Raw genomic sequence first — 24,408 nt, forward strand, 5'->3', positions numbered from 1 at the left:
CAAGCTTTTACTATGCTCATAGCTTCCTCTCTTATTATTCCAAATTGTAAATGTAAAGCTCGAGCATCCTGATGATATTTAAAATGGGCTTTCTGAAATAAAGGAGTATTGGCCAACATAGTTAGAAGGCTATCTGCTTTTAAATTACCATCAAAAATAGGACCTGGAAGTCCATTATGAGAGTGGACATGCAAGATATAAATCTTACCTGGATGCTTTCTCACTTGCTCTTAAAATTTCTTAAAGAGCTGATATATATTAAAGGCTGCAAATCACACTGGTCTATCAGTTTTCCATTGGATAGGAACAGGTGAAAATGCTGGCCAATCTTCAACAGCAATTTTGCTAAAAACCAAAGTATTCATTTTTAATCCTAATTGTTGTAAAATGTCTCTTCCCCACAGATTGAGGGGGATTTTTCAACTATAAAAGGAGTAAAAACTCCTGTTACACCTTCAAATATCCATCTCAAAGGGATAGCAATAACTTCAGCTGCTATTGATCCTTCTATGCCAGACATGTAGGTGTCTGCCTTAATCTTTGGCCAGTGACTGGGCCAGTTGGCACCTCTAATGACTGTACAATCTGCACCAGTGTCTGCCAGTCCTTCTAATTGTGTACCATTTATATAGATAGTGAGCATAGGTTGGTCAGCTGTCACAGCTGCTGTCCAGTATATTCCTGGATTTTGTTGCTTGGAGTCAGAATCTGGACAACTATCATGAGATTGCTTATTAGGAGTGTGTATCAGTAAACCTGATGCTACTACTTCTCCTGGTTGATAAGTCACACATTGTCTACCTGTATTAGTGACTGGGATATTATCTACACATTTCCCAGTTTCCCATATCAGTGTATGCATGGACACTTTTTGTAAGTACTCTCAGGAGGTAAAATGGTCAAGCCTACTGTGCCTGGAGGATCCATAGGCTGGAGAGGAACACAGTTCACCTCTCCAGGTCAGTTTTCACAGCTTCATACAACTCTATTCTCCCCAATTGTAATCCCTTTCTCCCATCAGGTTGCTTCCTGACTGGTTGATTGTGTAATCCCCTTCTCCCATCAGATGCCTTCCTGGCTGATTGGTCATGTCTAGGTACTGACTTCTAGGCATTCTCTGGGTGTAGCATCAGCTGCCATCATGCCCCAAGTATTTTTTGTCTTGGGCCCTGGGGCTGGGTCCCTCATGCCATTTCTCTGAATCAGTCTACATTCTGATGCCCAATGGAAGCCTCTGTTGCATTTTGGACATAGGGTATTGGGTTTTGTTCTCTCACCATTTTCTCACTCTGTTTCTATGCCACATTGAGCTTTCAGATGCCCTACTTTACCACATTCAAAGCATTAATACATTTCTCTGGAAGTCCCTTGCCAAAAGGGACCCTGTCTTCCCATATTGGGATCTTGGGAAGACTGCATCATAGCCTGGCTATAAAAGGCATTTGTGCCTACTGTCACACAGTGTCTTATGATCTTCTCTAAAGTAGCATCCTTGCATAGTCCTACTATAATTCTTCTACAAACCTCATTAGCATTTTCTTTAGCAAATTGCCTTATTAAAATGTCTGTTATGGTATTTTCACCATTAGTTCATATGATAGCTGTCTGCAAATGTCCCACAAAATCAGCAAAGGGTTCATTTGGCCCTTGTGTTATTTTTGTGAAGGTTTCACCCTTGTCGTTTTTATTGGGGCAAGAAGCTCATGTTTTGATAGCATCAGCAGCAATTTTCTCATATGCTACTAAGGAGTAATTAATCTGTACTGAAATTTCTGCATAAGAATTGTTGTGCTGTTAGTTGGTCACAGGAGATTGGAGGATTAACTCCACTATGACTAGTTTGTTGGACTTGTATCCTACAGAGCTCACTATATTCAGAAAGCCACAAGATTTCCAGTCCCTAGAAATTAAGACTTCATAAGCCAAAGTCTGTAATAACATCTTAACATAAGCTAATGTAGCCCTAAAGAGTGAAAGTCTTTTTCAGGTCTTTGAAGATTTCTATATCAAAAGGAGTGTATCTTCTATTTTTTTGACCTGAAGAGTTAAACTGTTGAATCACAGGATACATTTCCAGTTTCAAATCACCTAAATTCTGCCCTTCTTCTGTGGCTTTAAGTACTGTCATTTGCAATCTAGTCATAGGAGCGCATTCCCACTACTCTTCCCCCCTTCATCCTGGAAGGTGAAGTTGATGGGGGTGTGTCAAGAACCAATTCCAGTTTAGGAGGAATTGAAGCTGCTTTGTGAGAGCGAGAATCACCATGCCCTTCACCACGCCCTTCACCACGCCCTTCATCCTCACTTAACTCCCTATGCCCTCTGGAATTATCACTTTTAATCCCTCCCTTGGCTTCCTCATTTTTATCACACTTCCTCATCTGGTCATTCTGAAAACTTTTCTTTTTTCTATAATTTGCAGAATTTTTTTAAGGCCAATTGTATTATGTTGTGTATATATGTATGTATTATATTATGTTGTGTATATATGTATGTGTGTATATATAGATGTATGTATATATATGTATGTGTGTATATATAGATGTATGTATGTATGTGTATATATATATATATATAGTTTCTTTGGAAATTGACTCGGAACCGTTATCGTTATAATATTCACATAGTTGATCTACAAGTTTCCAATTATTTAGGCTTATCTCTTCTTCCTCTAAGAACCAAGGGGACATATGTTCTAATGTATCCAGGAATCCATCAATCTGCTCCCAAATCATAAATAAGCCCTGTCTCTTTATCAGTCTGACTATGCTTTCCACAAATCTTCTTTGGGGTGGGGTTGGAAGTGGGGGAGGGGCTGGGGTCGGGAAGAATCTTTTCCCCATATCTACCCCATTGCAGCTAGAAAAGGTTACTAGTTTAGCCCTTAACAAAGTAAGTTCCCTGTTTGTCTATTAAAATACTCACCCAATTTCCTGGTCACTGGAGACTTCTTCAGTGAAAGTAGGGTCCTTGGCCCCTCGCTCGGGCCAAATGTGATGACCACGTTAACACCCTGAATACGTTTGAATCAGCTGAAGTCAGGATAAGCAAAAGTCCTTAGTCTTTATTCTTGGTCTTTAGAGGTAGGATTGAATTGGATGGAAGCAGAATCTCCATGACTTTCCTTCTCCTTAGTCTATTGCCAAAGTGACTCTGGCCAGTCTTACCTCACCCCCTAGTCCCTCCTACAATCCTCTGTATACACCAATCATCAAATCAGCACAGGATAGTGGGAAGGGCCATTTTCCAAGCCTATGCCCATAGAGTATTGTCCAATCGGTAGTTAGCCTTAAGTGCCTGGCTGTTCTGACCTCAGTGCATTGACTCAAGAGTTCCAAGCCCATTACAACCAAAGGTAGAGTGTACCTCAAAACACCAGAGTTTCCCAGGACCTGACCATACCCCACAGCACTGTGCAGCCGCATGCAGCACTGGGCTCTGCCTAGGGCAATTACACTTGTGCAGCTCAGCCTCTCATCCCAGGGCTGACATGCACAGTGGGGTTCTTCTCAGGGCAGTCACACTTCCACACAGCAGGGCTCTATCCAGGGTACTCACACTTCCGCACACAGTGGGGCTCTTCCCAGGGCAGCCACGCTCCCACAGCAGCAGACTGTTCGCAGGACAGCTATTCTCCATCTGTCCCTGTTCTGTAGAGGAAGCTGAGAAACTTCTTCCCTGAGGCAGACCCCAAGGACTTTTTAAAAAAATGAATAAAAAAGCAAAGCAAGCTCTAACTATAGATAGCTTCTATACAGAAAAAGAGCAGAAAAAGGGAAAAGGGGAGGTAAAAAGAGGGAAATTACATCCCACGAAGAGGCAAAGGAAACCTATCATATCTGAGGGAATTAAGGGGGGGGGGGAGGAACAGTGTGTGAATTTTATTCTCATAAGATTTGGCTCAAAGAGAACATATTAGACATATTTAGTTTACAGAGAAACTTTTCTCATCTCATTAAAAAGTCACAGAGAAAAAGGGAAAAGGAAAAGAGTATACTAAATAGAAGGTAATATAGAAAAAAATATGGGAAAGATATAAGAAAGGGGAGAGAGACTCAAAGGAGGTGGGAGGGATTCTAAAGAAGGAAAGCTACGTAAGGCAAGTAGTGCCCATAAGTTTAATACTGGGGAGGGGGTTAAGGGAGAAAATAAAAAGAAAAGTATAATCTGGGGATAATAAGATGGCAGGAAATACAGAATTGGTAGTTTTAACCATACATATGAATGGGATAAACTTTCTTATAAAGTGGAGCGGATTGCAGACTGGATCAAAAGCCAGAATCCTACAATATGTTATTTACAGAAAACACATTTAAAGCAGGGTGATACATATAGAGAAAAGGTAAAAGGCTGAAGTAGAATCTATTATGCTTCAGGTGAAGTCAAAAAAAGCAGGGGTAGCCATCCTTATCTCAGATCAAGCAAAAGCAAAAATTGATCTAATTAAAAGAGATAAAGAAGGGCACTATATCTTGTTAAAGGGTAGCATAGACAATGAGGCAATATCAATACTAAACATATATGCACCAAGTGGTATAGCATCCAACTTCCTAAAGGAGAAGTTAAGAGAGTTGCAAGAAGAAATAGACAGCAAAACTATAATAGTGGGAGATTTCAACCTTGCATTCTCAGAATCAGATAAATCAAACCATAAAACAAAAAAGAAAGAAGTTAAAGAGAGAAGTAGACGATCAGAAAAATTAGGTATGATAGATTTTTGGAGAAAACTGAATGGTGACACAGAGGAATACACTTTATTCTCAGCAGTTCATGGAACCTATACAAAAATTAACCATATATTAAGACATAAAGACCTCAAAATTAAATGCAGAATGGTAAATATAGTAAATCATTTTTTTTCAGATCATGATGCAATAAAAACTACATTCAAAAAAAGCTAGGGGTAAATAGGACAAAAAGTAATTGGAAAACTAAATAATCTCATCCTAAAGAATGAATGGGTGAAACAGCAAATCAAAGACACAATTAATAATTTCACCCAAGAGAATGACAACAATGAGATAACATACCAAAATTTGTGGGATGCAGCCAAAGCAGTAATAAGGGGAAATTTTATATCTCTAGAAGCTTTCTTGAATAAAATAGAGAAAGAGATCAATGAATTGGGTTTGCAACTTAAAAAGCTAGAAAAAGAGCAAATTTAAAACCCCCAATCAAATACTAAACTTGAAATTCTAAAATTAAAATGAGAGATTATTAAAATTAAAAGTAAAAAAAAAACTACTGAATTTATAAATAAAACTAAGTTAGTTTTGTGAAAAAACCAACAAAATAGACAAAGCTTTGGTAAATTTGATTAGAAAAAGGAAAGAGGAAAATCAAATTGTTAGTCTTAAAAATGAAAAGGGAGAACTATCCACCAATGAAGAGGAAATTAGAGCAATAATTAGCAGTTACTTTGCTCAATTTTATGCCAATAAATTTAATAACCTAAGTGAAATGGATGACTACCTTCAAAAATGTAGGCTGTCCAGATTAACAGAGGAGGAAGTAAATTGCTTAAATAGTCCCATTTCAGAAAAAGAAATAGAACAAGCTATTAATCAACTCCCTAAGAAAAAATCCCCAGAACCAGATGGAATTACATTTGAATTCTACCAAACATTTAAAGAACAATTAATTCCAATGTTATTTAAACTATTTGAAAAAATAGAGAATGAAGGACTCCTACCAAATTCCTTTTATGACACAGACATGTATTGACACCTAAACCAGGTAGGTTGAAAACAGAGAAAGAAAATTATAGACCAGTTTCCTTAATGAATATTGATGTAAAAATCTTAAATAAAATATAAGCCAAAAGATTACAGAAAATCATCCCCAGGATAATACACCATGACCAAGTACGATTTATACCAGGAATGCAGGGCTGTTCAATATTAGGAAAACTATTAGCATAATTGACTATATCAATAGCCAAATTAACAAAAATCATATGATTATCTCAATAGGTGCAGAAAAAGCATTTAGTAAAATCCATCATCCATTTCTATTAAAAACACTTGAGAGTATAGAAATAAAGGACTTTTCTTTAAAATAAAAAGTAGCATCTATTTAAAACTGTCAGTAAGCATCATATGTAATGGAGATAAACTGGAAGCATTCCCAATAAGATCAGGAGTGAAACAAGGTTGCCCACTATCACCATTACTATTCAATATTGTATTAGAAATGGTAGCTTTGACAATAAGAGTTGGGAAAGAGATTAAAGGAATTAGAGTAGGTAATGAGGAAATCAAATTATCACTCTTTGCAGATGATATGATGGTATACTTAGAGAACCACCAGAGATTCTACTAAAAAGCTATTAGAAATAATCCACACCTTTAGCAAAGTTGCAGGATACAAAATAAACCCACATAAATCATCAGCATTCTTATATATCACTAATAAAATCCAGCCTCTAGAGATATAAAGAGAAATTCCATTTAAAGTAATTACTGATAGAATAAAATATTTCAGAATCTATCTGCCAAGGGAAAGTCAGGAACTATATGAGCAAAACTACAAAACACTCTCCATAAAAATAAACTCAGAGCTAACCAATTGGAAAAATATCAATTGCTCTTGGATAGGTTGAGAGAATATAATAAAGACGACAATACTATCTAAACTAATCTATTTATTTAGTGCTATACCAATCAGACTCCCAAAAAACTATTTTAATGGCCTAGAAAAAACAACAACAAAATTAATCTGGAAGAACAAAGGATCAAGATTTTCAAGGGAACTAATGAAAAAAAAATTAAATGAAGGTGGCTTAGTTGTACCACATCTAAAACTATATTATAAAGCAGCAGTAACCAAAACCATTTGGTATTGGCTAAGAAATAGACTAGTTGATCAGTGGAATAAGTTAGGTTCACAGGACAAAATAGTCAATAACTATAATAATCTAGTGTTTGATAAACTCAAATGCCCCAATTTTTGGGATAAGAATTCACTGTTTGACAAAAACTTCTGGGAAAATTGGAAATTAGTATGGCAGAAACTAAGCATTGACAGACACTTAACACCATACACCAAGAAAAGGTCAAAATGGGTCCATGACCTAGACATAAAGAACGAGGTTATAAATAAATTAGAAGAACATAGGATAGTTTAATCTCTCAGACCTGTGGAGGAGGAAGTAATTTGTGACCAAAGAAGAACCAGAGGTCATTAATTACAAAATAGAAAATTTTGATTATATCAAATTAAAAAGCTTTTGTACAAACAAAACTAATGCAGACAAAATTAGAAGGGAAGCAATAAACTGGGAAAATATTTTTATAGCTAAAGGCTCTGATAAAGGCCTCATGTCCAAAATATATAAAGAATTGACCCTAATTTATAAGAAATCAAGCCATTCTCCAATTGATAAATAGTCAAAGGATATGAACAGACAATTTTCAGATGAAGAAATGGAAACTATTTGTAGCCATATGAAAAGATGCTCCAAATCATTATTAATCAGAGAAATGCAAATTAAGACAACTCTGAGATACCACTACACACCTCTCAGATTGGCTAGGATGACAGGAAAAGATAATGCTGAATGTTGGAGAGGATGTGGGAAAAACTGGGACACCGATACATTGTTGGTGGAATTATGAATGCATCCAATCATTCTGGAGAGCAATTTGGCACTATGTTCAAAAAGTTATCAAAATGTACATATCCTTTGATCTAGTAGCATTACTACTGGGCTTATATCCCAAAGGGACCTGTATGTGCCAAAATGTTTTTGGCAGACCTTTTTGTAGTGGCTAGAACTGGAAATTGAATGGATGCCCATTGATTGGAGAATGGCCAAATAAGTTATGGTATATGTTTTATGGGCCAGAACTCTGAAACAAAGATACTTACAAAGTGTTAAGTCAGTGGAATTGATAATACAATGGTTATCTAGTTTAGCATGGTGCTTAACAGTTCTCCAATTCAGTACATGTACTTAGTACTTAATATAGTTCCACAAGATTCACACCAATGATAATGTAATTATAACAGAGTATATAACAGCCATCAGGGACTAAGAGACAGATTCATTCATCCCATCTCACATCACCATGGTGGCTGTCTCCTGCATCTTCTCCACTGACACCAAGTCCCCTCTGAAGGTCACTGAGAAAGCTAGCTGAGCACCAGGCGAAGGAGACAATAAAGACTTTTGGACTTTAACACCTGGTTATTCTTGTGGTAGTTACTTGGCTGAAACGAAGGCTGTTCCAAGACCTCCAGAAAACCAACAAGAACACTACAATATGAATGTTATGGAATATTACTGTTCTGTAAGAAATGACCAGCAGGATGATTTCAGAAAGGCCTGGAAAGACTTACACGAACTGATGCTGAGCAAAATGAGCAGAACCAGGAGATCACTATATACCTCAACAACAATACTATATCATGATCAGTTATGATAGACATGACTCTCATCAACAATGAGATGAACCAAATCAGTTTCATTTGTTCAATAATGAAGAGAATCAGCTACACCCAGTGAAAGAATTATGGGAAATAAGTGTGAACCACAACATAGCATTTTCACTACCTCTGTTTTTGTCTGCTTGTATTTTTTATTTCCTTCTCAGATTATTTTGACTTTATTTCTAAGTCTGATTCTTCTTGTGCAGCAAAATAACTGTATGGATATGTATACATATATTGTGTTGAACATATACTTTAACATATTTAACATGTGTTGGTCTACCTGCCATCTAGGGGAGGAGGTAAGGGAGAAGGAGGGGAAAAGTTGGAACAGAAAGTTTGGCAAGGATCAATGCTGAAAAATTACCCATGCATATATCTTGTAAATAAAAAGCTATAATAAAAAAATACTTATTCTACTGAAGGCAATTTGTTAAAGAAAAGAAGGATTCATCAGTGTGAATTGAAAGAAAAAGTCAGCTTCATTTGAATGCAATAAATACTGAGTATTTTGGTAGAAGATGTACCTAGTTAGATACAACTAGTACTACAGAATAGATTGTCTAATTCTAATTGGTATGCCTTTGTTTCTTTTACAGATCTCAATATCAGTACATTTGCAATTTGAAAAAGGTGCTTCAGAATTAATATGAGTGTTATGTATCATTTTCCTGTAGCAGGCTGTCAATATCTTCTATTGAAGTAACATAACTCATCCCATTGATTGAGAATAATACAAAATCAAAAGAAATAAAGTCATTGTACCCCCAGTCAGTTATTTAATTTCAATTAAAAGTTCAATATCCAAGTCAGAAATTTATTCCTTAGAGAAGGTACTTAGTTTGTCTTCATAAGATTCTAGGAATGCTTATACACATTACCTTTTTTCCCTACTGAAAGATAGCAGTCCTTTCAATTGATTGGAATTACATGGAAATTACTTTCAACCATGAGGCCAAAAGTCTCTGTCAAGGAATATCCCAAGGCAATTATTTCATTCTTTTATAGTCATTTATCTCATTCATTTACCAAGTCTTTTACCTCTTTCATTTCATTTACCTCATTCCAATAGACTATATAATGATCTTCTTAATGGCTTTCCACTTCCTCTATGGGAAACGGTATGACATGAAATGTTGAAGATCTTGAAGAAAATGAATAAGAACTGTGTCTTGCTTTGCTGTAGGAGCATATCTTTGCTTGAAATGGAGATAAAATATTCCATGAATTTGATATCATCACCATGATTAATTCTGGTGAATCTGGCTATTACTTTGGTTTCAGATATAGCCTCTATTTTCACTGTAAGTCTTTTGGATTGCCAGTGCCTTTCATATGGTAAAAATAACTAATTCCATTGCAGGCAGTTTCTTCAATTTAGAGTGAAAAGACTCTAGAATAAAGAATATATTTAATTTGAATAATAAGGAAGATTCATGGTTAGGCACAATCATTCCTAAAAAAATTATTTTTCTCATGCCAAATTACTTGTCTTTATATCCTTTAGTTATTAATGTGAAAATACTGATAATATGAAGAAGTTGCACCAGAAACTGAATGAGTGTTACATATCTTGCTTCCCCAGAACAGTATGCCATTATATTGATTTGTATTGATATACATTACATTAATTAAGAATGATACTAAGCCAAAAGAAATAAAACTATTGTGTCCTAAGATTTCAGAATCAATATCTAGATATCTAGATCAATAACTGATTTTTTATGAAAAGCATTGAGGTTTTTGTTTACTTGTTTTCTGAGATTTGGGGAATGCTTTTTTTAAAAAAATGATTTACTTCCCAACTCTCCAGATTACATGACTTTGTTTCTATGCAATAATCTTTTCAATTGAATAAAACTACATGGAAATTACTTTCAATCATGAGTCCAAACCCTCTTTATCAAGGAATAATATTTCATGTCATTTACTTCATTCTTTCATCCCCATATAATCTTCTCGAGGGTTTAAGAATTACTCCTAAAGGCAGCAATGTGACATGAAATAGAATGCTCCAAATAGCTTGCTTGTTGAAGGATATTCATAATATTAATGGAAGTTTAGTTTCTCCTTTTCCTTTAGGATTATGTCTTTGCTTTATACGTACATAATATAGCCCACCATTTGGAAACCATTCCTTTATAAGAAGGGAATGAATCTGGTGTATCCCAAACCATTTATTTCACTCCAGTGATCTTGCCCATGTACAAGGTCCTTTGACATACCATTGCATTTAAATGCTAAAGTAAAATTTATAGTCTTGCTGGCAAATTCTCTCCAAAAAAAATAATATTTCATTAGCATGGATTAAGAAAAAAAGAAAAAAGATCGATTTATTTGTCCACAATACTGGAAAACCCAAATCTGAGTCTAATAATATATTTAATTCAAATATCCTGATTAGGCAAAATGCCTTCTAAAAAATATCTTTCTCATTCAAGATGGTTTGCCTTTATTTCTGCAAGAGATATCAGTGTTACAATATAGGCAAGATGAAAAAGGTACTCCAGAAACTAAATGGATGTTAATATAGTTTCCTTCACTGGAGCAGCATACCAATCCTTTGTATTGAAGTAACTTATCTCTTTAATTGAGAATAGTACAAAGTCAAAAGAAAAATAATTATGGTTTTCCAAGCCAATTTCTTGATTTTCAGTTGGGAAATGGATCCAGTTCAATAATTTGTTTCTTAGAGAAAACACTAAGTTTATTTTGCTGAGGTTCTAGGAATGCTTAAAGAAAGAAAGAATGTGCAAACATCCAATGTAAAATGTCCTTGTTTTCTATGAAAAAAACAAATAAACAACCTAACAACATTGTTCCTTTTAATTAAGTCATATGAATCACATGGAAATTACAGTGAATCATGAGACCCATTTTTCAAAGAATATACCAAGTCATTTATCACAGTATTTCATTCCCATAGACTACATAGTAACCTCAAAGACTTTCCACGATTCAGCCTAAAGGAAGCATGCAGTGAAAGACTCCACAGTCTGATTATGGAAGATTTTGTTGTTGCTGTTGTTTTTATAGAGCTTTTTATTTTCAAAACATATGCATAAATAGTTTTCAACATTCACTCTTGCAAACCCTTATGTTCCATTTTTTTCTCCCTCCTTTCCCTCTCCGCCTCCCCTAGATGACAAGTAATCCAATAATTTTAAACATGTGCAGTTCTTCTATACACATTTCCACAATTATGCTGCACAAGAAAAATCAGATCAAAAAGGAAAAAAATGAAAAATAAAACAAAATGCAAGCAACAATAACAACAAAAAAGTGAAAATGCTATGTTGTGATCCACACTCAATTCCCACAGTCTTCTCTCTGGGTGCAGATGTCTCTCTCCATCACAAGACCATTGGAAGTGGCCTGAATCATCTCATTGTTGAAGAGAGCCACGTCCATCAGAATTGATCATCGTATAATCTTGCTGTTGCTGTGTACAATGCTCTCCTGGTTCTGTTCCTTTCACTTAGCATTATGAGTTCATGTCAGTCTCTCCAAGTCTCTCTGAAATCCTCTACTGATCATTTCTTATAAAATAGTAATATTCCATACTAACTTATTCAGCCATTCTCCAACTGATGGGCATTGATTATAGATTATTTTGAAATAAACAATAAGAACTAAGTGTCTTGCTTTCCTTTAGGATTTTGTCTTTGCTTCACATAGACATGGTAAATGGGGCACTAATGGGAAACCACGTGCACAGAAAGTAGATGAATCTGGTATGTTTTAGGCCATTTACATGATTTTAGAACATCAACAATTTCCAGCACTATATTAAAGTCCTTTGAGAAACCCCTGGATTTTAAGTACTAAAATAATTTTTATTCTCTTTCTGGAAAATTCTCTGAAAAAAAAGATAAAATTTCCTTTGTATAGATTGAGAGAGAAAGCTGATTTGAAGGGGCAGAGCCAAGATGACAGATTAAAGGTCTGAACTTTCAACTTCCCCTCCATACAACTTTTAAATAATGCCTCAAAGAAAATTTTGGAGGGGCAGTACCACAAAAGATTAGGATGAGACATTTTTCCAGTGTAAGAAAACTTAGGTCAGGGGTCCTCAAACTACAACCCATGGGCTAGACGCAGCCCACTGAGGACGTTTATGTGGCCCCCCAGGTTATGGTGAAATCAGACCCGAAGTGATGTTCGACCTAAACTCGCATTAGCAATGCACACTTCCTCAGCACTGGGCTGAGGTGGCAGAGACAGAATGTGAGGAGATACCGAGGTGAGGTGAGTTCCCAGGCCGGGGCGTGTGGTGTGGGGAAGGGAGAGAGATGCAGAAGATGGAGAACTGACGGCCTGCGGCCTTGTACATTAACGGCAGCCACCACAACAGACAGGTGCGGGGGATGTGCAGTGCATGCTGCATATGTCACGGCCACTGCAGGGGGAATTCACTGCAGCAGTGAAGGTGGGAAGCAGGAGAGTGAAGAGCAGGAGAGAGAGTGCGGGAAACAGAGGCATCACAGCACAGAGGCAGCTATATATATATATATATATATATATATATATATATATATATATATATATATGTAGTTTTTGTAGCACTGTATATATATATTGGTATTTTACTAATAGCAATTTGGAATCCCTAGGAAATAATGACGTCAAAAAAAAGAAAAATTAAGTCAGAGTGTAGGATATTCAAAGAACAGTGGATTTGTGATTACTTTTTCATGCAGTACAAGGAAAGAGCTGCATGTGTGATATACCAGAATATAGTGTCTGTGTTCAAAAGATATAATTTGCCTGGACACTATGAAATTCAACATAAAGATAAATATGATTGGTTGGAGAAGTGAGAAAAGATAAAATATTAAAACTGAAAAATACATTGAAAACTCAGCAAAATACTTAATTGTGAGTGTGAAGCAGAAGCAGCTAAATATTTCATCACTGCGAACGAGTTTTCAAGTTGCCAAGCTAATAGCACTCACTGGCAGACCATTCATGGAGGGAGAATTTGTTAAAGAATGCCTTTTTTCTGTTGCCAAAGAGATGTGTCCAGAGAAGGTCGATTTATTTAGTACAGTGATTTAGTACAGGTCAGGACCTACAATTACACGGAGGATTGAAGAAATGGGAGAAAATCTGCATCAGCTTTTGCAAAACTCTGTTTTTTCTTGGCACTCAATGAAAGCAATGATATTCATGATTCTGCACAACTTATAATTTTTATTCATGGGACGAATGATTATTTTGAAGTCATAGAAGAGCTTGCTGCACTGCAAAGCATCAATGGAACAACTACAGGAGGGATATCTATGAAAAGGTTTGCCAAACTATGAATGGTTTGGAGCTGAACTGAACTAAACTAGCCAGTGTGACAACTGATGGTGCTCCTAGCATGGAGGGGTCTAAGAAAGGAGTAATTGCTCACATTAACCCAGAGATGGACAAACATAACCTTTCTCATCCAATAGTCATACACTGCCTCATCCACCAACAAGCGCTGTGTAGTAAATCACTGAAGTGGGACTTTGTTATGAAAATTGTGGTATCTTGTGTTAACTTCATTAGAGATAATGCACTAAATCACAGACAATTTCAGGAATTTCTGTCTGAGCTAAATGTTGAGTATGAAGATGTTCTATATCACACAGAAGTCCATTGGCTGAGTCGAGGGAGAGTTTTGAAATGTTTCTATGACTTACTTCCACAGATTACAACTTTTCTGCTTTCAAAAAACAAAGTACCAGAGCTCAATGATGCAGAATGGAAATGGCACCTTGCCTTTCTGACAGATGTAACAGAGCTACTCAACAATTTCAATATGCAACTTCAAGGAAAGGGGAAGCTCATCTGTGATATGCAATCACATGTCAAAGCATTTGAAGTAAAATTAGGCCTCCTTATCAAACACGTGAAGGAGGAAAACTTCTGCCATCTTCCCACAACTCAAAATCTGTTAGTGGAAAAACTGCTGATTGCATTCCCAAACAAAACATGTGTGGATTCACTGGAAAAACTGCAAAAGGAGTTCCAATTCAGATTTAAAGAGCTTCATCTCCATGAACAGGACATACAGCTTTTCTGTAACCCATTTTCTATTGACATTGAAAATGTGGATAGAATTTACCAAATGGAACTGGCTGAACTGCAGAATTGTGACTCTCTGAAAGATGCATTCAAGTCAAGCAGCCTTCATAATTTCTATGCATCTCTCCCCTCTGAGACATATCCTCATCTCAGGAACCATGAACTCAAAATGGCAACCATCTTTGGCAGCACTTATTTCTATGAACTGACTTTTTCTAGAATGAAACATTTGAAATCTCCAACCAGATCAAGACTAACAGATGCACACTTGCATTACTTGTTACGACTAGCAGTGACAAATATGGAAAGAGACATTGACCATCTCATTAGCCAAAAGCAGGCCCATAGTTCCCATTGAAATACTGGTAAGTTTGTTGATTTAACTTTACTTCATTTTAAATATTGTATTTGTTCCCATTTTGTTTCTTCACTTCAAAATAAGATATATTCAGCGTGCATAAGGATTTGTTCATAGTTTTTGTTTTTACTATAGTCCGGCCCTCCAACAGTCTAAGGGACAATGAACTGGCCCCCTATTTAAAAAGTTTGAGGAACCCTGACTTAGGTGTTTGGAAGGAGAGGTCTAGGACTCCGGAAGGTGTGGAAGAGGTTTGTCTAAGTACACACATGCAGCAGCAATAGAGGTAGTATCTTTGAGAGCTCCCAGTCCAGAGATGTTAAGGGTTTCTTACCACTAGTTAGAAAGAGATTACAGGGACCCTTTACTGGCACTGAATACAACTAGCACTGACATTGTTTTCCTCACTAAATTAAATTTAACAGTTCAGTTTCCCTATAAATCACTTTAATTAAAAATTAAAAGAAAACTCATTCTCTATATACTAACTGTTCCTGTATGATTAGAAGAAAGTTTTTATCATTAATTATTCTTACAGTTGAATCAAATCAATGGGAATTTCCTAGAATGAAGGAGAGTTTGGAGCTAGCCTGCATTCCCAATTTCCAGCCAATCATGTTCTAAGTTGCTTCATTAACTCTTTGGGGATATTTCTTTACAGAGATACTGGAGTGATTTTGTTATTTCCTTCTCCAGATCATTTTATAGAAATTGAGGCCAACAGATTAAAGTGACTTGCCCAGATCTTACTGACTTCAAGTCTGGCATTCTATCCACTGTGTCACCTAGCAGCCCTTAGACTACCTGACAGCTATGATTTAAAAAAAAAAAAAAACCTGGATATCATATCTCAATATATTATTAAGGAGATCTGCCCTGATATCTTAGAATCAGAGAACAAAATGGAAATTGAAAAAATACACCAATAATCTCCTGCAAAAGATCCCAAACTGAAAACTCCCAGGAATATTACAGTTAAATTCCAGAGCTTCCAGGCCAAGGAGAAAATACTTGAAGAATACAGAAACAAATAATTCAAATTTATGGAGCCACAGTCAGGATCTCATAAGATTTAGCAGTTTCTGTGTTCCAAAGAAATAGAGGACTTGGAATATAACATTCAAGAAGGCAAAGGAGTTAAAATTACCACCAAGTATAACCTACTCAGCAAAACTGAATATAATCCTTTAAGAGGAAAAAAAAACAGATATTTAATGAAATGCAGGACTTCTAAGCATTCCTGATGAAAAGACCAGAAGTGAATACAAAACTTGACATTGAAACAGAAGACTCAAGAGAAGTATAAAAAGGTAAACATGAAAGAGTAATTAAAAGGACTCAATAAAGTTAAACTGTTTATATTCCTATATATAAAGATGATACCTATAACCCCTAAGAATGTAATTATTAGAAGAATTAAAAGGAATTTACAGAGAAAGAGGCCATGGGTATGAGTCAGTTTTATTAGAATGAACCCTGAAAAAAATGTAGGGTTGAGAAAGAGGGATGAATTGGGAGAAGGCAGAGGTAAAATGGGGAAAATTTTCTGAAATAAAAGAAGTGCTCAAATAAAAGAGTTTATCTTTTAGGGGGAAATGGGACGGCTTGGTGGGCAATATTTGAATCCCACTCTCATTGGATTTGTTCAAAGATGGAAGAATATATATCAGCAGTATATCGAAATCTATCTGACCCAATCTAGAAGAAGGAGAATTTGGGGAGGATAGCATAAATGAGGATGAATTAAGGGAGGCTGTACTTAAAAGTAAAAGAGAGCTTTGAAGACAGATAAAGAATAAAAGAGAAGAAATTTTAAAAATGGAATGGAGGGAAATACACAGTTATTAATCATAACTGTGAATGTAAATGTAATGAGAGCAGATAGCAGAATGGATTAGAAATTAGAATCCAACAATATATTATTTACAAGAGACACAGTTGAAAAAGAAACATGTGTACAAAGTTAAAATAAAGGGCTAAAACAGAGTCTATTGTGTTTCCACTGAGGTTTAAAAAAAGGCAGGGGTAATAAACCTGATCTCAGACAAAGCAAAAGCAAAAATAAGCCTATTTTTAAAAATAGCTTTTTATTTATAAGTTATATGCATGGGTAATTTTACAGCATTGACAATTGCCAAACCTTTTGTTCCAATTTTCTCCGTCCTTCCCCCCATCCCCTCCTCTAGATGGCAGGATGACCAGTAGATATTAAATATATTTAAGTATAAATTAAATACAAAATAAGTATACATGACCAAACCATTATTTTGCTGTACAGAAAGAATCGGACTCTGAAATATTGTACAATTAGCCTGTGAAGGAAATCCAAAATGCAGGCAGGCAAAAATACAGGGATTGGGAATTCAATGTAATGGTTCTTAGTCATCTCCCAGAGTTCTTTCGCTGGGTGTAGCTGGTTCAGTTCATTACTGCTCCATTGGAAATGATTTAGTTCCAATGCTAAAGATGGCCAGGTCCATCAGAATTGATCATCATATAGTATTGTTGTTGAAGTATATAATGAACTAGTCCTGCTCGTTTCACTCAGTATCAGTTCGTATAAGTCTCTTCAGGCCTTTCTGAAATCATCCTTACTGAACAATAATATTCCATAATATTCATATACTACAATTTATTCAGCCATTCTCTAATTGATGGGCATCTACTCAGTTTCCAGTTTCTGGCCACTACAAAATAAGCCTGTTTTAAAAGATAATCAGGGAAACTACATTTTATTAAAACATACCATAGACAATGAATATTTTAAAATTTTACAGCAAGTTTCTCTGATAAAGGCTTCATTTCTCCAATATATGAGTATAGAATTGAATCAAATTTATAAAAATGAGAGCCATTCCCCAAATGATAAATGTTCAAAAATATAATCCAGCAGTTTCCAGAAGAAGAAATCAAAACTATATATAACCTTAACAAAAATTGTTCCAAATATCACTATGGATTAAAGAAATATAAATTAAAACAATTCTGGTGTCACCTTGCAGCTATCAGAAATACAAATCCTTGTGGGGATATAGAAAAAATAGGTAAATGAATGAAATGTTGGTATAGTAGTAAATTGGTTTAAGCATTCTGGAGAATATTTTGGAACTATGCCTACCACTACCAATTTTTTTCCAAAGAGATCAAAAAAAAAAAAAAAAAGGAAAAGGGCCTAAACATACAAAAATATAACAGTTCTTTTTGTTGTGGCAAAGATTAGAAGTCAAGGGGATGCTTGTCAATTGGGGAATACCTATATAAAATATGGCATGTAATTGTTATGGAATATTGTCACATGGATCACAACAAAATGTGGCAAGTCCTCAAAAAATTGGGAGTCCCAGATAATCATATTTGTCTCCTGAGCCAAGAAGGAACAGTTAGAACTTATTGGTTTAAGATTGGAAAAAGATACATCCAGGTTTTATATTGTTACCTCATTTATTTAATTGATATACCAAATACATTGCATGAAATACCAGGCTGGATAAGCCAAAAGTTAGAATTAAGATTGCTGGGAGAAATATAAACAATCTTCCCATTTTCTATCACTGTATCAAGTTTTTTGTTTTTGTTTTTACTTACTACATTTTCTTTTCAAAAATAACAATTTTCCTCTTATTGGAAATTTTTTTCAACAGAAAACCAGATTTCCTTAGTGTGGATTAAGAGAGAAAGAAAGCTACATTTCATTTCAATAACCACCAAACTGGAAGTCTCTACTAGGAGCATTATAACATATGTAGTTTAAATGTTGATTTAGATTCCTCATTAGTCACCATAATTCCTATGTAATATATGTTTTTCTTACCAAATAATTTGTCTTTATTTTCTCCATATTTATCAATGTGACAAATCTGACAATTTAAAGCCAGATACGAAATGATTATTTTATATCTTGCTTCCCTGGACCAGGATGCCATTCATCTATATTGAGGTAACATCAAATCAATTAAGAACAATACTAGCATGAAAGAAACAAAATAATTGCATTCTATTTCAATTAATTGACTTCAGCATGGAACTGAATATCTGGTTCAACAAACTGTTCCTTAGAAAAAGCACCTTGTTTTGCTGAGCTTCTACAAATCCTTATATAAGTACCAGGTGCACCAAAAATAAAACCTTTTTTAAGGGCAAGACAACACTTCTTTTAATTGAGAAGAATCACAATGATATTATTCTAAACCATGAAAAATACAGCAAAAGCCTCTGTCAGTTTTTTTCCTATTGCATTGGCTTCATCCTTTGATTCTAATAAAATAACATTGTATTTTTCCTTCAGTGTTTCCAGGATTCTTCCCATAGGCTATAATATGACATGAAGTGGAAAACTATAAAAGATACTCCAGTGAAGTTCTTGAACAAATTGAATGGGAGCTAATGTTTTGCTTTTTCACTTTGACTATCTCTTTCCTTTATATGAATATCATCTATCTCATCAAATGAGAACTATGTTCACACAAAAGTTGTTAAGCTATTTGTTACCTAGTATCTCCTTGATTTACATGGCTATATCAAAGTCCTTTGAGTTAGAATTTCATTTTTATACCTTGAAATTAGTTATCTTTTTCTAGGAAAAAAATGAACAGAGGGCAGCATTTCATTCAAATAAATTGACTAGGAAATTTCATTTGGCCAAGAAAATTCATGAGGAACATTATGATATATTTTATTTTAAGTATTGGATTAATTTCCTTACTAGGTACATTAATTCTTTTAGTTCATTTGATTTGCTTCCAAATATTTCATTTTTATTCACTTTATAGGTATAAATGTATCATAACTTAGAGGTCTCTACTGGCAATTTGCAAAATATCTTCTAAAACCGAATGACAGTTTGCCATTCCTTTGTGATGAAGTAACCTATACCATTTAATGGGAACAATACAAACCTCAAAGGGGAAGAGAGGAGGAATTTGTATTTTCCATGCAATTACTTGGTTCTGGATACTCAGACCAATATTTTAGTCATTATATAAAGTACAGAAATTGATTTTCTGACATATTACAAATTTTTATAAAGGCTTCAATCTCATTAAAGAGTATTTCTTTTTTTTTTTCACCCCTATGAAGTTCACTCCAGTTGAGTGGAACTATAGTGAATTTGCTCTAAACCTTGTGGTATTTAGGAAAAGTATCCTTGTTAAAGATTCAAAATCATTGATCAAATTCACAGATTCTGACAGAGTATATTACATACTTCCTTCAGAGTTTCCATATTTCTTCCTGTACATAACAATATGACATGAAGTGAAAGACTGGATTGACTGTTTGATGTTGCCCCATTTGCACCTCTGTATAAAATTTTGTAGAGATTCCATCAGGTTTTGGGGGTGGGACTTAGGTTTTTGTTTTGTTTTGATTTTTTGGCTGACATACCACTTATTTTTTCCAAGCATTTTTCTCACGAAAAAACCAAGATTTCATTCAAATGTACTCAATGTACTGAAATATGGATACATATGACTTCATTTAACTGTAATGACAACCAAACTAATTTTTAAAAAGTATGAAGAATATATGAAACATACTTAATTCAAGGAATGGACTGATTTTCTAGTTAGGCACACTAATTCCTAGATATTTATTTCCATAGTGTTTGCTTTTATTCCATACATAAATATCAACTTGAGATAATAGGTAGGACTTCAGTAGCAAGGCCCTCTAAAAACTGAATGAGTTTTGCAAATTTTGTTTCTCTGGAATTATGTGCCACTCCTTTGTATCAATCTTTTTAAATAAGAATAATACACTCAGAAGAATCAAACTGGTTGTTTCCATGACAATTAGAGAAAGTATTCAATTTGATTTATTAGCATCTCAAAAAGCATAGAAACATGATGATTAAAAACAAATTGACCTGCTAACCAATTTTTTTTTCATGCAATTTCTAGCTTTTTATCTCTTTGCCTAAAAATGGTATTGTATTTTTTTTTTGCTGAATTTTCAAGTGTCTTATATAGGATGCCGATTATAAAATAGAAAAGATTCATTTAGTTCTATGGTAATAGAACTTCTCTATTAAAGGCAGTAATACCAACCAAAATAGTAAAACACATGAATCATAGGCATTGCAATATTATTGTGGAATGAATCTAGAAATCTTTGTTAATTTTGGTCTTTTCCCTTTATACTCCTCTGATGCTCATTTTGTGATATTTTATTTTTACTAACTAAATCTCCTGGACTGGACCCTCCCACAATGGAGGATTCACTTTTCATTGGCCTGAGTCTCAAAGAAAAGGATAGGAATGGTTCCATTTGGATTTCTGTCCCTTTCCCTGAAGGTTTAGTGTAATATCTCACACAAATTAGTACCCTGCCCTAATTTCCTCTATTCTTTAGATTTTGTCTGAATAGTACTCTCCCTCCAAGTGAAACACATTTCTGCTTTATTGTATCTTCACCTCCTATATACATAGCATTAGGACTGGTTGGACACAGTCAAATTCTGTTGATATTTGCTACAATGAACTACAGTTATTTAGAAGTGTTTGGATTTGTTTAGATAAATGGAAGGCTGAAGTAAGTTTCACTTCTTTTTTTGGGGGGGGGTTATATCCCAAATAGATCTTTTTATATATATATATTTTTATTTAATAATAACTTTATATTGACAGACTCCATACCAGGGTAAATTTTTTTTTACAACATTATCCTTGCACTCGCTTCTGTTCCGATTTTTCTCCTCCCTCCCTCCACCTCCTCCCCTAGATGGCAAGCAGTCCTATATATGTTAGATATGTTGCAGTATATCCTAGATACAATATATGTTTGCAGAACCGAACAGTTCTCTTGTTGCACAGGGAGAATTGGATTCAGAAGGTAAAAATAACCCGGGAAGAAAAACAAAAATGCAAATAGTTCACATTCGTTTCCCAGTGTTCTTTCTTTGGGTGTAGCTGCTTCTGTCCATCATTTATCAATTGAAACTCAGTTCAGTCTCTTTGTCAAAGAAAGTTCCATCAGAATACATCCTCATAAAATATCGTTGTCGAAGTGTATAATGATCTCCTGGTTCTGCTCATTTCACTTAGCATCAGTTCATGTAAGTCTCTCCAAGCCTCTCTGTATTCCTCCTGCTGGTCATTTCTTACAGAACAATAATATTCCATAATATTCATATACCACAATTTACCCAACCATTCTCCAATTGATGGGCATCCATTCAATTTCCAGTTTCTAGCCACTACAAACAGGGCTGCCACAAACATTTTGGCACATACAGGTCCTTTTCCCTTCTTTAGTATCTCTTTGGGGTATAAGCCCAGTAGTAACACTGCTGGATCAAAAGGTATGCACAGTTTGATAACTTTTTGGGCATAATTCCAGATTGCTCTCCAAAATAGTTGGATTCGTTCACAACTCCATCAACAATGCATCAGTGTCCCAGTTTTCCCGCATCCCCTCCAACATTCATCATAATTTTTTCCTGTCATCTTAGCCAATCTGACAGGTGTGAAGTGGCATCTCAGAATTGTCTTAATTTGCATTTCTCTGATCAATAGTGATTTGGAACACTCTTTCATATGAGTGGTAATAGTTTCAATTTCATCAGCTGAAAATTGTCTTCATATCCTTCGACCATTTATCAATTGGAAAATGGCTTGATTTCTTATAAATTAGAGTCAGTTCTCTATATATTTTGGAAATGAGGCCTTTATCAGAACCTTTAACTGTGAAGATGCTTTCCCAGTTTGTTGCTTCCCTTCTAATCTTGTTTGTATTAGTTTTGTTTGTACAAAGGTTTTTACTTTGATATAATCAAAATTTTCTATTTTGTGATCAGTAATGGCCTCTAGTTCATCTTTGGTCACAAATTTCTTTCTCCTCCACAAGTCTGAGAGATAAACTATCCTATGTTCCTCTAATTTATTTATAATCTCGTTCTTTATGCCTAGATCATGGACCCATTTTGATCTTATCTTGGTATATGGTGTTAAGTGTGGGTCCATGCCTAATTTCTGCCATACTAATTTCCAGTTATCCCAGCAGTTTTTATCAAATAATGAGTTCTTATTCCAAAAGTTTGGATCTTTGGGTTTGTCAAACACTAGATTGCTATAGTTGACTATTCTGTCTTGTGAACCTAACCTTTTCCACTGATCCACTAATCTATTTCTTAGCCAATACCAAATGGTTTTGGTGACTGCTGCTTTATAATATAATTTTAGATCAGGTACAGCTAGGCCACCTTTATTTGATTTTTTTTTTCATTAATTCCCTTGAGATTCTCGACTTTTTATTGATCCATATGAATTTTGTTGTTATTTTTTCTAGATCATTAAAATATTTTCTTGGAAGTCTGATTGGTATAGCACTAAATAAATAGATTAGTTTTGGGAGTACTGTCATCTTTATTATATTTGCTCGGCCTATCCAAGAACACTTAATATTTTTCCAATTATTTAAGTCTGACTTTATTTGTGTGGAGACTTTTTTATAATTTTGCTCATATAATTCCTGACTTTCCTTTGGTAGATAGATTCCCAAATATTTTATACTGTCAACAGTTATTTTGAATGGAATTTCTCTTTGTATCTCTTGCTGTTGGATTTTGTTGGTGATGTATAAAAATGCTGAGGATTTATGGGGATTTATTTTGTATCCTGCTACTTTGCTAAAAATATGAATTATTTCTAATAGCTTTTTAGTAGAATCTCTGGGGTTCTCTAGGTATAACATCATATCATCTGCAAAGAGTGATAGTTTGGTTTCCTCATTGCCTACTCTAATTCCTTTAATCTCTTTCTCGACTCTTATTGCAGAGGCTGGTGTTTCTAATACAATATTGAATAATAATGGTGATAGTGGGCAACCTTGCTTCACTCCAGATCTTACTGGGAAAGGTTCCAGTTTTTCCCCATTGCATATGATGCTTACTGAAGGTTTTAAATATATGCTCCTGACTATTTTAAGGAAAAGTCCATTTATTCCTATGTTCTCAAGTGTTTTTATTAGGAATGGATGTTGGATTTTATCAAATGCTTTTTCTGCATCTATTGAGATGATCATATGGTTTTTGTTTGTTTGGTTATTGATATAGTCAATTATGCTAATAGTTTTCCTAATATTGAACCAGCCCTGCATTCCTGGTATAAATCCTACTTGGTCATAGTGTATTATCTTGGGGATGATTTTCTGTAATCTTTTTGCTAATATTTTATTTAAGATTTTAGCATCAATATTCATTAGGGAGATTGGTCTATAATTTCTTTCTCTGTTTTCAACCTACTGGTTTAGGTATCAGTACCATGTCTGTGTCATAAAAGGAGTTTGGTAGGATGCCTTCAATCCCTATATTTTCAAATAGTTTATTTAGCATTGGAGTTAATTGTTCTTTAAATGTTTGATAGAATTCATATGTACATTCATCTGGTCCTGGGGATTTTTTCTTAGGGAGGTGGTTGATAGTTTGTTCTATTTCTTTTTCTGAGATGGGACTGTTTAGGATATTTACTTCTTTCTCTGTTAGTTTGGGCAAGCTATATTTTTGGAGGTATTCTTTTATTTCATTTAAGTTGTCGAATTTATTGGCATAAAGTTGGGCAAAGTAACTC

The sequence above is a fragment of the Antechinus flavipes genome, chromosome 1 (assembly GCF_016432865.1).
Source record: "Antechinus flavipes isolate AdamAnt ecotype Samford, QLD, Australia chromosome 1, AdamAnt_v2, whole genome shotgun sequence".
Classification (NCBI taxonomy): Eukaryota; Metazoa; Chordata; class Mammalia; order Dasyuromorphia; family Dasyuridae; genus Antechinus; species Antechinus flavipes.